The 19,170-nt window shown below is 32.7% G+C and overlaps 2 non-coding genes across 2 annotated transcripts; both read right to left on the bottom strand.

The window, feature by feature from the left end:
* Nucleotides 1–340: 340 nt before the first annotated feature.
* On the bottom strand, nt 341–447 carry LOC141645088 (small nucleolar RNA R71). Its single transcript, XR_012544681.1, has one exon. It is a non-coding gene; the product is annotated as a small nucleolar RNA R71 (small nucleolar RNA).
* Nucleotides 448–18,392: 17,945 nt separating this feature from the next.
* On the bottom strand, nt 18,393–18,499 carry LOC141645016 (small nucleolar RNA R71). The gene has a single exon (XR_012544613.1). It is a non-coding gene; the product is annotated as a small nucleolar RNA R71 (small nucleolar RNA).
* Between the last annotated feature and the right edge of the window lie 671 nt (nt 18,500–19,170).

Here is a 19,170-nt window from a genome sequence, read left to right on the forward strand (position 1 = left end):
CCGTACCAACCGAGGAGAACCTACAAAATGGTACTCCCACACCACAACATTTAACCCGTAATTTCATTGCCAAATCCGCATTTATACAATTAGTTGAGAGAAGTCAATTTAGAGGGATGCCTAGAGAAGTCATATGGAGACTTTTTGTGACTATTGTGATGCGATTTCTCAAACCGGAGTTACTCAAGACCAAATCCGATGGGTCTTATTTCCTTTTTCTTTAATTGGTATCGCGAACCAATGGTTAAAGAGCCTAGATAAGGCTACTCTTAGTATTGATTCTTGGAAGAAATTGGCACTTGCTTTCTACAAGAAATTCTATCCTCCGGAAAAGACTAACATGTTGAGAGCCCAAATCACCGGGTTTAAACAAAGGGATTAGAAATCTTTGTATGAAGCATGGGAGAGATTCAAGGACACTTGCCGATCTTGTCTACACCATGGACTTAGCGAGTGGTTTCTTGTACCACAATTTTGGAATGGTCTATATGAAGACTCCCGAAACATTCTCAATATGGGATGAAATGGTATGTTCATCGAAGTTGATGACAATCAAATATGGAACAAGATTGAAGAAATGGCGGTCCAAAACTTACAATATAGTAGGCTACTAGAGGAGGAAAGCATGAGGTGGATTCCATTACTCAATTGGGTGCTCAACTTAGTGCTCACATCGACACCATCAATTTGAAGTTTGAGAAGGCTATGGCTAAACTTTAAGAGGCCTCCAAATGACCTAAGCAACATGTTAATGCTATGGTGGCATCATCATCAATTCCAAGTGGAGTATGTGCGAGTTGTGGAACTTTGGGACATGATCAAGGTGAATGTAGGGGAACAAGTGAATGCTTTCCAAGAATACAAGAGTGGCATCCCTTATTCCAACTATTACAATGAAAACACCAAATTCCATCCAAAACTTTCATACAAAAGCCAAAATGTTCAAAACTCTCAACCAACATACACCCCACCTCCAATGAGAAATCAAGCTCAAAGACCCTTTTACAACCAAAACCAAGGTTACCAAAATTAACCTCTATATAATTAATCCAAAACAAGGCTTTGATGTTCAAAAAGCGGTCCTCTAAATGCAAAAGAACCAATAAGAATTTTTCACTCAAATGCAAAAAGATAACCAAGCAAAAGACATCACCATCAACAACATACAAGCCCACACCAAAATGTTGGAAACCCAAGTGTCTCAATTAGCATCTTCTAGCTCTCAAAGACAAAAGGGGCAATTACCACCTCAAAGTAATACCGTAAGACATGAGTCGGTAAGTGCCATCCATTTGAGGAGTGGTACAAGATATGAAGGGCCAAAGAAGAAAATTTAGGAAGACATTGTGGAGGCTAGTGATAAGGAAAGAGTTGTGAGGAACTCTAAGGAAGAAGAACCCACCATTCAAGAAGTTTCAAAGAAGAAGAATGAAGAAAAGGCTAAAGAGAAATAGCCTAGTGTGATTAGACTTCCATTCCCCAAGTCGTCAAGCTAAGTCTAAGTTTGATGAACAACTTGGAAAGTTCATGGATATTTTAAAGAACTTAGAAGTCCTAATCTCATTCACGGAATTGATCAATCATGTTCCGGCCTATGCAAAGTACATGAAAGACATTCTCGCGAAGAAGAAATCCATCCAGAAATTAGAGACTATTGCTTTCACTAAAGTGAGTAGTGCTATTCTTCAAGGAGTTCACCTCCAAAACTCAAAGATCCGGGAAGTTTATCTATTCCATGCACCATTGGTGACACTACAATCAACAAAGCTTTATGTGATCTTGGAGCAAGTGTAAGTGTCATGCCATACTCGGTATGCAAGAGGCTAGGAATGAGAGAGCTCAAGTGCACCAATATATCACGCTTCAAATGGCGGATCGATCAATAAAGATACTTTTTGGGGTATGGGAAGATGTGCAAGTAAGAATTGGCAAATTCTGTTGGAGTAGTGTCCTCCACAATGAGTGCGTTTACATATTAAATCTCGTAAAAGAAATATCAGGGATTTGTCTTTTTATTTGTCAGCTGGTCATCGTTAATCGGTAATGATTGGCTGACTAGAGTTTGACATTACTGTCGTGTGACGGCGGTGATCAGCTGATCCCTTTATAAAGGATGACGCCTATAGGATGACGCCCAAATAGAATAAATTAATTGTTTGTATGAGATACGAGATAATTAATTCCTTCTATTATTTGACTTTTAGTTAGTCACATAAATGTATTATTTGATGACGGGTTACGAACTCGGGACAAGGAGATTTATTAATTAATTATGTGATGTTTAAATAATAAATGATTAGAATTTATTAATTAATTGTTAATTAATTAATTTTATACGATATGTGTATATGTTTTGAGGTAGAATCAATTAGCTACTAAATTTTACAAGAGGTACTAAAATTAGCTAAATGGGTTAATATTGACACATTGTATGTTGATAAAATGGTCTTATAATTACTTAATAGTTAAGTAGTCATTGGTAGTTAATTTATATTATTTAAGTGTTAAATAATTAAATTAATATTTATTATGTAAGATAATTAAATATAAGACTTATAAGCATTTGTGGGGCAAATATCGAAAACCGAAATGGACCAAAAGTAGTCCAAATATACCGGTTTTTTGAGGGCATACATGTGTCCATTTTAGTGGATTTTCCACTTAAAATTTTCTCTCATATTTGGCTATATATACACCACTATTTACCTCATTCATGAGTTGGAAAAATAAGAAGTAAAAATTGGTCTTTTGAGTTAGAAAAACCGGTTGCCTTATTGCTCCATAAGAGACCATTTTTCATTCTTATTTTGTTCATGTTTATCATCCAAATCACATATATTTATCAAGTAATAATATTATTTATTACATCAAATATACAATAAACAAGGTCTACTACTACATATATCTTGTTAGTATTATAGTAGTATTTTGGGTTTTTTCTTGGGTGCTTTCTTAAGAGACCATCTATTTTGGTGGTTTGTTGTCTTGGAGGATCATCCATTTTCATAGCTCAAGAACAATATCAAGGAAGGAGTCCTTGAGTTGTCCCCAAAAGTTGCCTTATACAATGTAAAGAACTTTTGTCTTAAGATGGTTTAATACCATCTTTTATACTTTTATTTGCATGCATGTAGATTTAGACCATTTTTAATTAATTTGTAATTTTAATATCATAAGATGAGTATTAATATGGTCTAAATAACTAACAAGTGATATCAGAGCATTGTGAATTACATGCATGTTGTCTTAAGACAATTTTAGTAATTTATGAGATAAATTAGTAAAATTGATATTATGTCATTAAAATTAGTTTTTATCACATAATATGGTTTTTCATGTAAATAATATGGTCTTAGGATGATATGGGACGAAAATTTGATTTTTGTTAAATTTTTCCACTTTTTATAACTTAAAATGGCATAAAATTGAGTAAAAATGCATTAAAATTAATTAAGAGTTAATTAAATTTGGTTTCATGTTAATTTTATGCATATTTACTTAGAAATAACCATATGCATGTTTTATTTATGAGAAAAATAGAAACTTTAAATTAATGTGATTAATTTACGTAGTTTATTAATTTTTATTTGATAAAAATTGGTAAATAATGGTTATTTTGCAAATAAATATCGATTTAATTTTTGGGCTTGAAATTTTTTAATTTTTAGCTCCTGAAAAATGTTCCAAACTTTATAAAATTTTATTTTAAAGTTATTTCAATTTTTATGGTTTGATTTAGAATTAAATCGTAAAAATTGTGGTTTTACCGAGTAAATTATGAAATTGTTTTAAATAAATTTTAAAATCAAAAATTTTCACATGCATGTAATTTTGGTGAAAGACCAGAATGTAGAAAATTTTAAAAAAAAATTTTCCATAAATTTTATAGTTAGATGGAATTTTTTTCATAATAATTGTGAATTATTATGTCCTTTTGTAATAATTTAGGCTTTATATCCCATATAACTTCAAGATAATTGTTGAGAATAATTATTTTGATATTAGACGAGATTAGTGTGATGAGTAAGTCTTAAAATTGTTTTAAGAATTGATTATGAATTTTTATTGGTAAAAATTCTGTCAAGGCAAGCTCAATGATCATTGTTGGTAAGTAAGACGATTTGGCATGTCATTTTTTACATAATGCATTTTATTATTCATTTAGATGAATGGTTTTTAGCATTACTAGTTGTTGCACCGTGCCTGATAGGGCGCGGTGCCCCAATTTGGTGCAATTCTAACCGAAACTAAATTGGTGTAAACCAATTGCCTTGATCGATAAAAAACACACCATTCGAAACACCCAAGTAGATAAATATTCAAAATTGCATTCTTAATCTAAAAAGATCGAGACAATGGTTCTTCACAATACATGATCGTTATTGAATTCTGTACAAAAGAACAAGTATACTACAAAGAATTGTATGAAACACTTAAGTACAACCAAGAGTTCAAATCTTGGAATTGAACAACTGTCATGAACTTACGACTGAGACTAATCTTTATGTTTTAGAAATTGAGAAAACTGGATCAGTAAGAACACCTTCATGAAAATAGGACTACACTTTATCATGCATCAGTAAGAGCACCTTCATGAATAGACTATAACACAACCTAATTGCAAAAAATGCTAGTTGAAGACATGGTCAGCATTCGTACATCACTAATGTCCATCCAATGACGACCTTTAGGAGGTTCATACTTTGGTCCATAATCTATAATCAGTGCTAAGGAAGACATGTAGCCTCTCTTACTTTGCTTGCAATTCCTCTACAATCAACCAGTCACCTCCTACACAGTACATTTAAAATAGGAGCAAACATATTCAGTTCACCCTAAATCAAAACCGTGAACATAAACTAATAATTCAAGTAAAGCCTTATTGTAACACCCCAAGTTATTGAGAATAAGTTATCCCACATCGGGAAATTGAGGAGCTTGTGATATATTTATAAGAGATTTCACCCACAGTAAAAAGGCCTTGTGCTTTTGGGCTTAGGTGAGGACAAAATAACGGCCCAAAGGTACACATCCCATCTTATTGGGTTGTGTTACGACGGTAGTGGGCCGGGTTATTATACTTATCGCTACAGGGTCAATACGAAAGTATTAGCAATGAAAAAACTATTTTTAAACATAAAGTTCATCAAACTATAATTACCAATATGTTTCTTGCATCATCACAATTGTCACCCATGTCTTGACGATGTCGTTTTCACCCAAATATTGATGCAACTGGTTGATTAACCCTTTATCTTGAATCATCGGTCCTACCATATTTCTGTTCCAGTGAACACAAACAAAACCAAATGAATAAAATAATAATATCAGATCATGGAAATGTGTCTGAACTCACAATGGCAGTAACAATATGCACAAATAGCTCTTAAATTTTGTAAATCAATGATACAGTGTTTCAATTTAGATCTAAATTAGTTGCGAAATTATAAAGTTATAAACTTCAAGATAGTGTCTAGATTTAGACAACTAACTTCGACAGACTAAAGTTTTAACACTTGCAAATCTAGGGTAAGTTATATTTTACTGGCAAAGACAACCAAAGCCAAACATAAACCCACGGTACGTGGGATAATACCAGAATTACAATGCACATAAACCTCTCACTCTTGTAAAAAGGGAAGAAGACATAATGGAGAAAATATACACATAGTAACCTAAATTATAGATGTAACATGTAAATTTGCATTAAAGCTACAAAATAGGATGAAGGAAAGTGAACTTTGCAGCAGCTCAACCATTCTGGCTTTCCTAAAAAGGGAAAAAGGCAGAATGGAGAAAGGGACAAGAGCTGTCAACAATAGAAAAATACACCGTTAAATTCCACGCATAATGTCCAAAAAGTCGCTGCAAGAACTGCGACATTTTCCGACCTTCAATCATACCTATGTGAAGAGTTTAGACTTAATAAATATGACAATGGATTTCGTTTTCTCATTTTCCTAAACAAATAGCTTAGCCTTCTTCCCTCCATCCTTCATAAAAATGGATGATGATTTTTCATTTTCCTCTACAAAACACCTTTCCTTCCCTCTAGTCAATATATTTCGTTTCTAATTTTCCTACAAAAAATAGCCCTCATTCCCCCCTCCCATCATATGGAAAACGGATTTTGTGAACTCGTTTTTATGTATAATCTACGTCTTAGAGTGATAAAATACACACGTCGTAACCTAAAAGTAAATGTTGGGAAAATATTGTTATCATACATTCCTATGTCTAATATCAAAATAGACTTAAGACTGCGCAAATATAACTGAACTCACAATGGCAGACCGGGAACGGGGTATGGTGAAACGAAACGTACATGTGATTCATGGGTGAGTCGTTGTGGTCAATGAAGATAATGACATTGGTAAGTGAAGATAATACCTCTGTTACAAAGACTAACTGTCAACTTGAATCCGTAGCAGCAGCAGGTCCCTCGGCAAACTGACTGCAGACAAGTATTTCCAATTTTAGAGTTGAGATTTACATTGTTTATTTTATAATGCCATAAGTATCCCAGGTTATAGTGAGTCCCTCACCACCGTACGTCTTGAAAATCCAGCGGCCAAAAAATGCAATTACACACAAAATGCAATTACACACAAAAATGCCTTAGTCATTTATTATAGTATTTATTTATTATTTTAAGTTGTAATAAATGGCGGAGTTTTTAGTAGCCTAGCCTAGCATTTATTTTCAGCATTTTATATTATTTGACATATTATTATTATTATTATTATTATTATTATTATTATTATTATTATTATTATTATTATTATTATTATTATTATTATTATTATTATTATTATTATTATTATTATTATTATTATTATTATTATTATTATTATTATTATTATTATTATTATTATTATTATTATTATTATTATTATTATTATTATTATTATTATTATTATTATTATTATTATTATTATTATTATTATTATTATTATTATTATTATTATTATTATTATTTATGGAACAAATGAATAAAAGATTAATTAGTTAAGAAACTATTATGATTTCCTTTTATTATTCATGTCGAATTTCAAGTGCAAATGCAAATGTCCTTCTATTTACATTTTAAAATAATGGGTTGTATCCTGTGAAGGATTGCCTACCTATTATTAAAAAAATGAAATCAAACCCTGTGCGTAGTTCGAAAAAATGAAAAATAATAATTGTTCGAAACAAGAGCTTGTAATGAACTTTAGAATATAAGCATGAGCTTTACTTACTCCAAAAATGTAATTCAATTTATTTGATGATATGAGGATGTCGAAATGTCAAAATGCAAGAGCAAAGTGACATAAGTTTTATTTCAGTGGGTCATGGGCCATTTTTATTTCGTGTCGCATAAGCGACATGTGGGTGTTTGATGTGACTCATATTTGAGCACATTTAGTCCCCGAATTAGCCTCGTTCCTATGCTTTATAGTGCATAATTGGGTCATTTACTATCTTTAGTTTCCCATTTTGCATATTATTTGAGGTTTTGTTTCCTTGGTAGAAGAGGAGTGCAAACCTTGCATTTACATGGCGAAATGGTGCTAAATTGATCGTATCTAATGACCAAGCATCAAAGAGAAGACGATACTAGAAGACCTATGTAGATAATAAGGTGAAAAGGGCAATGACAAAAGGATCCTTCCATCCCCGGATTGATCCTCGTGGATTATGAAGGAAGAAAAGAAGAAATGTTGTCTGCCAAGGGATCCGAGCGAATCATAAAGGATCCGAGCGTCTCCCTCCACTACCACCCGAGCGTCCTGTGCCTAAGACGCTCATCCTGAAGCAAGAAGATCTGAGCATCTCCCTTGGCAATCCGCTCGGATCATACCCTAGAGAGCCCGTGCCAGCTTCCAAGTTGCTCGGATCATGGCGAGACTAGCAAAACGGAGATGCTCATTTCCTTCGAGAGGAGCACTTCCTCAACTTTTCTTAAGGACTTAATAGTCATTTAAGCCCTTAGTCTAATCTTTGTACCTAATTTTTAGTATAAATACCCCATTGTACTACTTGGATTAGCAATTAATCTTAATCCATCTTAATCTCATCCTAATCTTATCTTAATCTTGTAATCAACTTTTAATCTAGTCTTAATACAAATCTCATTACTTAATCATTCCTTAATTTCTCTATTGTTCTTTATTTGGAGGATTGACAACCTTCCATCAATCATCATGTACTTCTATTATTCTTTGCATTATTATTTGGAATCATCTTCATAGGTATAATTCTCTCTTAATCCTATTTAATTATTATTAATCATTTTCATTTGTTCATCATGTTTTACCTTGCTAGTATGATTGACAACCTTGTTAGCATGTTAAACTTGATAATGAGTGAGTAGTTTCCTTAACTAAGGTTAAAGGGGAATTAGGGGAAACCAACATGGGGATTGATTCATGCTTAATCTAATATGCTTTCATAATTAATTTGCTTGCTTGTTGTGATTCGAACTTATGCACATGTTATGTTTGATGAAATGCGAGCCAATGAATCCTTGCATTTTTTACCCATTACTTATCTTTTCAATGAGGCTTGTAAGATATAAACTAACTCGAGTCTCATTAGACCATGCATATAGTTGGATAGGAAGGACTAAGTCGACTTGTAGATGTTGTACAATCTAATCGATTCGGCTCCGGGACCCAAACCTTCTTAGGGATTGTAAGATATATACTAACTCGATCCCATCACAACAATAAGTGCTTGCATCTAGTATAAAACATGTTTGTATGATCAACTCCTATGAATCCCCAATGAACCCATGACACCCTAGTGCTTTTAATCAGTTGTTTACATCTCATTTTAATCAACTTGCTTGTTTTTAATTGCTTTAATTTTACCTTGTTGATTAGTTTAGTTGACCTCTTACCTCAACCCCAAATTGTGACACCCTAAGACACAATCATTTGCAATTGAAAATCCTACATCAATACCCGTCCCTTGGGATCCGACCTTACTTGCCTCTTTACTAAGAGTAGTTTGTGAAGTTATAAATATTATTTTGGTTGGGTAACTTTTGACGACGAGTTTAAACCAAGAACCAAAAATGGCGCCGTTGCCGGGGACGGTGTTAACTTGATTTGATTTTCTTTAATTGTTTTTAGTTGTGTGTTTCCTTACCTTGAGGAAGTCAATCTCCTTTAGGTTGTTCTAATTGTTTTAGAGTTGTTTGATATTTTGCATGTTTAGGAGATCACAAGGTAACTTGTTACCCATTAATCTTGAAATTGAAAGAACTTTGTGTTAGAAATCATATTTTAAATATCACATATTATAGTTTAAAGTTTTAGTCATAAAAACTTAAGGATCTTATGCATGCAAACTTAATAAAAGAGATGGAAAAACGATTTCTCACCATCTTATTTTCGGCCATTTTGGGCACAAGTGAAGTATCCTACCTCACTTGTTCTTGAGCTTTCCATATGTTAGGAAGATCCTCCAAAGACTTCAAGTATAGAAGCCGCTCCTCTTGATTGCACCCAAGATTATCTCTTATCTCCACTAAATAATATGTGCTAGATATTTGTTTAGTAGTTTACCTTAAAATTGATTACTAATACTCATATATTACATTAATAATATTAGTAATGTGATTGAACAATTTAGATTGAATCTTCTTATACTTTTGATGAAGATTAAAGATTAGAGAGAATAATGCATAACATTTGCATGTATTTTGAATGGACAAGATATAGAGAATGAGTAGAGAACAAAAGTCCCCTAAGGTGGAGGAGGTCTCACGGTTTTAGGAGGTGTAGAGGACCAATATATGGTTCTTCACTTTTGCTTTTGTTCTTATCAAAACCTTAGGCATGTAAGGCTAGGTAAGTAGTGTCATGATGATGTTATTTTTAGCTTATTAAAATAAATCACCACCATCCACTAAACCCTCTTCATGTCGGTCCACTTCATAAAATGGACTACCATTTTATTTTGTCAATTTGTCATTTGTCACACAATATATCACATGTAGTATGATACATGTTATTAATTAATTTAATGCATATTTATCACATAAATATTATTTTATAAATTAATTAAATTACATCCAACAAATTGACTAGTGATAGTTGATCACATAAATAAAATGGGTCATATAATTATAATTCACAACATCTTGTAATTATAATTAACCATTCATTATTATCTCTATTGTTTCTCAAACAATAAACAAGTTTAGTAATAAAGCATTTTTATTAATAAAATAAATCTTATTTAATCTCATTACAATAAGAAATAATATTCTCTCTTATAATTGAATTGTTCAATTTTAAGGAATTGATCAAGTTGTATCGTCATACAATTAATCAACTTTACAGATAAGGGCATCATCCTTTAGGTGTGACCTTAAGGGATCAACTGACCACCACCGTCCCACGACCGTAACGTCAAACTCTAGCAAGCCAATCGTTACCGATAAATGTTGGTCAGTTGACTATATATAATAGAATCATCCCAAGCGTATTCTTAATAATGAGATTTAATATGTCATTGACAATTGTGATCGCATTATTGTCGTGGACACTTACTCCAATAATCTCCCACTTGTCCTCGACAAGTGTGCGTCACCAATTCTCTTGTCCTATTACTATCTCCCACTCAATGCAAGGTGTCTTTCGGGTCGTACATGCAAGTAATCATATCGAGAGTGGTTTCCTCGATCTCGAGAATAAATGATTTGACCGGAATTATCTATCATAGCTACCTTCCGAGCGTGGCCACGCATTCCCAGTTCATTACTCCTCGAGTGGCCCTGAGATATTTTTTTAACCCTGACAAGGGGGTGGACAATTCCTATCGCACTATTCCCTTCGTAGCCACAACCATCATAACCCAAAATATGCCCATTTGACCCCATTTACGAAGGTCGTAGTAACATAAATCAAAGTTAATCTGAAACCGTGCCACCTTAGGCGAACAATCTTTAGGCAAAAGAATCGACTCATTAGAATACTATAGTAGCTCTCGCCACGACCAGGCTTTATAAATTTGCCAGAACTCTATAAGCGGTCACTGCCCGACAGAGTGTTCCTAACAGTCTGCCTATGTGATCGACTAGTCATCTCACATAACTCTATGGCACTTGAACTTGCCATCAATCGCATCACACTCTAGTCACTTCGAGACGTCACCTCATACAAGTGAATATGGGCGAATACTATGTTAATCCGGGTTCACTTTAACGGGGTTCAACATTGTCATACAACCCGTTTGGATGTAACAAAGTACAAGAAAAGAGTTTTTAAAGTAAAAAAAAAAACTCGAACGACAAATGCGATTATCACATATGAATAGTCAATGCCTGATTACTATTTCATATTCTATAATCTAATTTGATCTTGTATGTAGCTGTTCATTTCAATACAATTGAAATGACATGACTCGTCATGTTTAGCCTATGATTAGGCCTTGCTAAGTAGGTTTTAGCAACTCCTTGCTCAACCTTGCTACATACTCGTTTTCCTTTCGTAATGCATACCTTGTATTACAAAACTTTCTGAGTACGTGTCTGGATCCAATCTAGACATAGGCTCTCTTGCCTTAGAATAGCTCCTACTGTTTTCACAGTGTGCGGGACTCATCCTTCTTGCACATCTCATGATTGCAAGTGTACTCAATATCCGTTGTAAATATCTCTCATTGTTCTTTATTGCCTAGAACGATTCTAGCAAGTCTATTTCTTGAATAACATGGCCATAATGGTTTCTTAACCATCATTATGTGTTTTGAATGTGGTTTTGTTGGAAACCATGCGCAATCTCAATAGTCATTAGTGTCAGCCCTTACACAAATTTGTGAATTGCATCAAAACACTTAACTTTCCATCCTTAATGCTTCTTCAAGCACTTAATAATAATCTATATGGCTATTTGATAACTATTACTTAAATTCGATTTTGAAACAATTCATCATACTCAAAGTATATGAAGTGCTATACATCATTACTCATTTAATGATCCGGCAATGGAAGCAAATGGAATCAATCAAATATGTTCAACTTGATTGAACTAGTCATGAATCTTATCAACATAAGACTTCTTGTTTTACCCTAATATCATGTGGATTTATCTCCATAAATCTGGATATTAAAGATGTATTATGTTTCTCCAAGTCTTAAATCATTCCCAATGATCAATATATCATCCACATATTAGACTAATTAAAATTACCGTAACTCCCACTAAACTCCATGTATAAACACAACTTCTCGACTTATCGAGAAAAGTTTTATAACATGATCAAAACATTGATTCCAGCTCATTGATGTCCTACTTAAGACCCTCTCTTAAGTTTCACATTATCTTAGGATTGCAAGAATCTACAAAACTCAAGACATGTATTGAATACATTCCTTCTAATTGAAGAAGTGGGTTTTAGATTCACTCGCTATATGTATATCATCATAATAAAACACAATCCCTAAGAAGATCCAAATAGTGCAAAACACTTTGCAACTAATCAAGCTTTGATATCTCTCTTTGATATCCAACAATTCCACTTGGAATTTATTTCGGATTTTCATGGCTCTAAGTCTTGTATTGAGTTGTGACTTAAACACTCTCATTTAAGTCATATGTTCATTACTTTCCAGAAGTAACTTGAATCAACAATTTCTTTGTAAGTTGCAAGCTCTTTACTTTCTAAAAGTAACATGAATTCATTATCTTCAACGAGTGATGAGTTCAACCTCCTAGGTTTCGAAGAAACAACGTCATGTAGCCAAGAAAAACCAGTTTTTTGCGACATACAATTTTTGACACAATTCTTTTGTGGCTCTTTAATAATTTCTCCCACTCTGTCTTCTAGAAATAAACTTGTATTCTAGAAAGACAGCTTCACGAGCCACAAACCCGTTGTACTCGTGATTATTGTAAGGAAAAATGAGCATTTGTTTCTTGTGAAAAACTTACAAGCATGGTACCCTACCATTTCATATCTCATATGAATTGTTTTAGATTTAGTGGAGAAATAATTTAGACAATATGATAAAATCCCCAAAAGGATCAAGTAACTCAAAGTAACTTGATTAAAGTCCGAACCATATCGAATAGCATTTGATTTCTTTATACAACCACACATTATCCCATAATGCGTGCTAAGAGAGATTAATTTGTAATACTATATCACATTTTCTTTGGCTTATATCAAAGTCTTTACTTTGATAATCCCATCACGACGAAATCGTGATTCTTGGAACTCTTTGAACTTCTTCAAAGATTTCTCTATTTACCTTATTAAGTGAACACATTAGTGTCAACTTAAATCGTTGGTAAAATAAAATGATCAACCTATTTGGATCAATGATTTACAACCTCGATCTCCTTTTTAACCAAAAAGCACGAGACATCTTGCTTTGAATACAAGATACGCATATACCATAAGATTAACAATCTAATGGTTCCAAGAGTACTCGATAACTCTTTGCGTTCATCATTCCAGAATTTAAGGTTTAATCTTGGGTTACCAATTTGAGTCTTGCATCATCTACATGATGTATCATTCTAGTTTGGCTAGCCATACATCAAATCGTGGTGTATAGGGTCACAAAAGTGAAACCTCTTTTGTATCTTAACAAGATTATATTCTTATTCAGAGTTTATGCACTTAATAGTCATAATTAAGGTACAACTATAAACCCAAAACTAGATTGATTACACAATGACTCTATCTCTCGACATTATTTGATGCTAGTCGTCATATTATAATCATCTTATGTATCGAATACAATGATGAAAACCTCCACTGGTTTCTAATATTGACGAAGTAGTACTAGCAAGATTTATGTTAATCAAGTAAACATTTAAAGAAGAAGGTCCCATTAGATGTCCCACAACTAACTTGCTGATTCTTCAATAATTTGGGGTAGTTTTCTTTCTAGCGTCCAACAATTAAGACAATTAAAACTTTATCGGTCGGGATTGATAGGTTTAGTATCGTTATTCTCAATAACTTTACTTTTACCATTACCTTGTATCAATTCCATTCTAATTTTACTTCTTAGAACCTCGTCCTTTTCTTAACGGTTAAGAGAATGCTCCCACTCAATTCAATGAGTCTTTGCTTAGAGAAGCAAAATTGAATTTCATGAAGACTACTCTTCATTCGTTCGTTTAGTCTTAAAACTTTCATTGAAGTGGTTGCTTTATTTTGGTCAATTACGACTTCTAACAAATCTAATTACCAATTGATTTAACGTTGCAAAGTACTTAATTCGATTAAGCATATGAAAAATAATCCATTGTAAGTAGATATGTATGTCAAGAATCAAAAACCCTTTTGGTCATGAATAACTTTCATCTATACTCTTCATAAGAGATCCTTCCAATGGATAACACGAGGTTTTAGAAGAAAAATTCATATTTGTTTTAAGTTACGATGTTTTAATGGAGATTTGAATTAAAATCGAAATGATATCGTATAAATTGAGGTAAATAAAATTTGAACAATATGATAACGGAATAATGAAAACAAAATATTTATCGTTATAATAATACTTATAAATAATTTAACAAGATATGAGCATTTATATAGTGACCTGTACCCAACTATTATAAATGATTCCAAGATCCAAATTCATATTAACTTGGGCACGCTTTGGCGATACAACCCTCATCAATATAACTCGGTGGATTAACTCTTTAATCGATTCTACTTTTAGAACTCTTGGTCGATAAAATTACATTAATATTTATCTTTAGTCCAAAACTTCGAATAAATGTGTCCATGATCCAAATTCACATTAACTTGGGCACGTTTTGGCGATACAACCCTCATCAACATGAATTCGGTGGATAGACATTTATCATCCACTTCCCCTACGTAACAAGGTTTGTACCCCGGTTTGGCCGAGCGCACTCCCTGACGAAATAGGTTTTCATGGTTTCTACTTTTTGGTAAGGCTAAGTCTCAATTATTTATTTTAGCGAGAGGTCATGTCAATTTATTATCTATCACGTTTTAAGTGAACTAAAGCGGTGAACTACGATAATTGTAATTGACACGGTCGATAAACTCGATTTAAAATGCATGTTACGATTTAGCGATGCATGCAACATATAAATAAAATGCAAAGCATAAATATAAAATCCTAGTATGGCCTTCCTAAAATAGTAAATCTAATTAACTATTACAAATGCGAAAACCAACTCCTTTGGTCCCTTGAACTTCGGTCTTGGCACGCATCTCGAGGTAACACCGTCTTCATGGAAACTCCCGAAAATTACAAATAATAAATAAAATTACATAATTTCCAATTATACATTTGTAATAAAAATAAATCTATTAAATTATAAAACGGTGATACGAGATCACAATAATGACAACCGAATCGATATTCCCATACATTTCGGGTAATGCCAATTAAAAACTAAGGCCATACTAAGTAAAATTACATAATTCAAAAAATACATAAAATTAATATATGACAATCATAAATAAAATTCAGCATTATAATATGTATTAACATGTTTAATTTTATGCTAAACCGCCTATTAAGAGCCAATATCGTATATTTTATCGGTTTTTATGGATTTGCGTGATTTAACTTATTAAAATCACAATAATTACATAAATTCATATTTATGTTGAAGTTAATTACCCTAACCATCTTAGGACTCAAAACTTATTCCTCACTAATATTTTGACAATAATTAAACTTGATTTCTTAATATTGTTCATTATGGACCAAAAATTACAAAATTATGCTATAAACTTCAAATTAAATTATAAAAATTTTCAAATAATTTCAAAATTCGAAATTTAAATCCATGAACATTCTGGAAAAATACCATGACACTCATAATGTTCAAAACTTAGGTTAACAATTTCAAAAATTGTCGAGAAAAAACAATGTTGCGGTTTGTCGGTTTTAACAAATATGACCATTAAAACATGAAAAAATTTATTTTCATCAACGTTTCACTTTTAGATCTGAAATATATGATATAGTGCAACATGTGACATTTTTATTTAGTCATGAAATATGTTTTAGCATTATATACTAAATAAAGTCCTTATTTATTAAATTTTTACTCAAAAATTCATAAATCATGAAAAAAGACTTCCCTATAGCCAAATATTTTAGACACATCTTGTAAAATTGAATGTGACAACATACTAAATTTACATGACCAGATTCAAAATATAACTCATACTAACCTATTTACCCATTTAAATACGATTTTAACTTATAAAATTCATATTTCGAGCAAAACAACTTATATTAACATGAAAATATTCAGGCCATCATTAGATAATATATGTGAAAACATATCCAAAAACCACTGAAAAATTCAAAGTTTAGCTATTTTTCGTCCAAAAATGACATTTTTCTCATAAAAATAACATTTTAATGCCATTAATATATAAAATGAACAATAAAATCCATAAATCATCCCATATGACCTAAAATCCATTTAGGACCAGAAAATTTAAACATGCAAAATTATTTCGTGATTTATCAACATAAAACACAAATTTCAAGTTTTATTCGTTAATCGTATTATCTCGGAAAAACGATCCCGATCTTGCATGGAACAACCATAAAGCTCTGATACCACTTGTTAGAAATCATATTTTAAATATCACATATTATAGTTTAAATTTTTAGTCATAAAAACTTAAGGATCTTATGCATGCAAACTTAATAAAAGAGATGGAAAAACGATTTCTCACCATCTTATTTTCGGCCATTTTGGGCACAAGTGAAGTCTCCTAACTCACTTGTTCTCGAGCTTTCCATATGTTAGGATGATCCTCCAAAGACTTCAAGTATAGAAGCCGCTCCTCTTGATTGCACCAAAGATTAGCCCTTATCTCTACTAAATAATATGTGCTAGATATTTGTTTAGTAGTTTACCTTAAAATTGATTACTAATACTCATATATTACATTAATAATATTAGTAATGTGATTGAACAATTTGGATTTAATCTTTTTATATTTTTGATGAAGATTAAAGAGTAGAGAGAATAATGCATAACATTTGCATGTATTTTGAATGGACAAGATATAGAGAATGAGTAGAGAACAAAAGTCCCCTAAGGTTGAGGAGGTCTCACGGTTTTAGGAGGTGTAGAGGACCAATATATGGTCCTTCACTTTTGCTTTTGTTCTTATCAAAACCTTAGGCATGTATGGCTAGGTAAGTAGTGTCATGATGATGTTATTTTTAGCTTATTAAAATAAATCACCACCATCCACTAAACTCTCTACATTTTGGTCCACTTCATAAAATGGACTACAATTTTATTTTGTCAATTTGTCATTTGTCACACAATATGTCACATGTAGTATGATACATGTTATTAATTAATTTAATGCATATTTATCACATAAATATCATTTTTTAAATTAATTAAATTACATCCAACAAATTGACTAGTGATACTTGATCACATAAATAAAATGGGTCATATAATTATAATTCACAATATCTTGTATATATAATTAACCATTCATTCTTATCTCTATTGTTTCTCAAACAATAAACAATTTTAGTAATAAAGCATTTTTATTACTAAAATAAATCTTATTTAATCTCATTGCAATAAGAAATAATATTCTCTCTTATAATTGAATTGTTCAATTTTAAGGAATTGATCAACTTGTATCGTCATACAATTAATCAACTTTACAGATAAGGGCATCATCCTTTAGGTGTGACCTTAAGGGATCAACTGAACACCACTGTCCCACGATAGTAACGTCAAACTCTAGCAAGCCAATCGTTACCGATAAATGTTGGTCAGTTGACTATATATAATAGAATCATCCCAAGCGTATTCTTATAATGAGATTTAATATGTCATTGACAATTGTGATCGCATTATTGTCGGGGATACTTACTCCAACACTTTGACCAACAATAGAAGACTTGCTAGAAATACTTTAAGAGGTATTGGTGACATTGTGGACATTCAACCAAATAACATTGAGTTTATCAACCCTTTTGCAAAAAAAGGAGAGGATAACCCAATACAAAACGAACCACAAAATCAACCCACAATGCCTAAATTTTCATCACATTCCGTACCAACCGAGGAGAACCTACAAAATGTACTCCCACACCACAACATTTAACCGGTAATTTCATTGCCAAATCCGCATTTATAAAATTAGTTGAGAGAAGTCAATTTGAGGGGATGCCTAGTGAAGACCCTCATTCTCATATGGAGACTTTTTGTGACTATTGTGATGCGATTTCTCAAACCGGAGTTACTAAAGACCAAATCCGATGAGTTTTATTTCCTTTTTCTTTAATTGGCATCGCGAAACAATGGTTAAAGAGCCTAGATAAGACTACTCTTGGTATTGATTCTTGGAAGAAATTGGCACTTGCTTTCTACAAGAAATTATATCCTCCGGAAAAGACTAACATGTTGAGAGCCCAAATCACCAGGTTTAAACAAAGGGATGAGGAATCTTTGTATGAAACATGTGAGAGATTCAAGGACACTTGCCGATCTTGTCCACACCATGGACTTAGCGAGTGGTTTCTTGTACAACAATTTTGGAATGGTCTATATGAAGACTCCCGAAACATTCTCAATATGGGATGAAATGGTATGTTCACCGAAGTTGATGACAATCAAACATGGAACAAGATTGAAGAAATGGCGGTCCAAAACTTACAATATAGTAGACCTCGGAAGGCTACTAGAGGAGGAAAGCATGAGGTGGATTCCATTACTCAATTGGGTGCTAAACTTAGTGCTCACATCGACACCATCAATTTGAAGTTTGAGAAGGCTATGGCTAAACTTGAAGAGGCTTCCAAATCACCTAAGCAACATGTTAATGCTATGGTGGCATCATCATCAATTCCAAGTGGAGTATGTGCGAGTTGTGGAACTTTGGGATATGATCAAGGTGAATGTAGGGGAACAAGTCAATGCTTTCCAAGCATACAAGAGTGGCACCCCTTATTCCAACAATTACAATGAAAACACCAAATCCCATCCAAACCTTTCATACAAAAGCCAAAATGTTCAAAACCCTCAACTAGCATACACCCCACCTCCAATGAGAAATTAAGCTCAAAGACCCTTTTACAACCAAAACCAAGGTTATCAAAATCAACCTCCATACAATCAATCCAATGATCAAGGCTTTGATGTTCAAAAAGCGGTCCTCTAAATGCAAAAGAACCAACAA

Source organism: Silene latifolia, chromosome 2, assembly GCF_048544455.1.
Source record: "Silene latifolia isolate original U9 population chromosome 2, ASM4854445v1, whole genome shotgun sequence".
Classification (NCBI taxonomy): Eukaryota; Viridiplantae; Streptophyta; class Magnoliopsida; order Caryophyllales; family Caryophyllaceae; genus Silene; species Silene latifolia.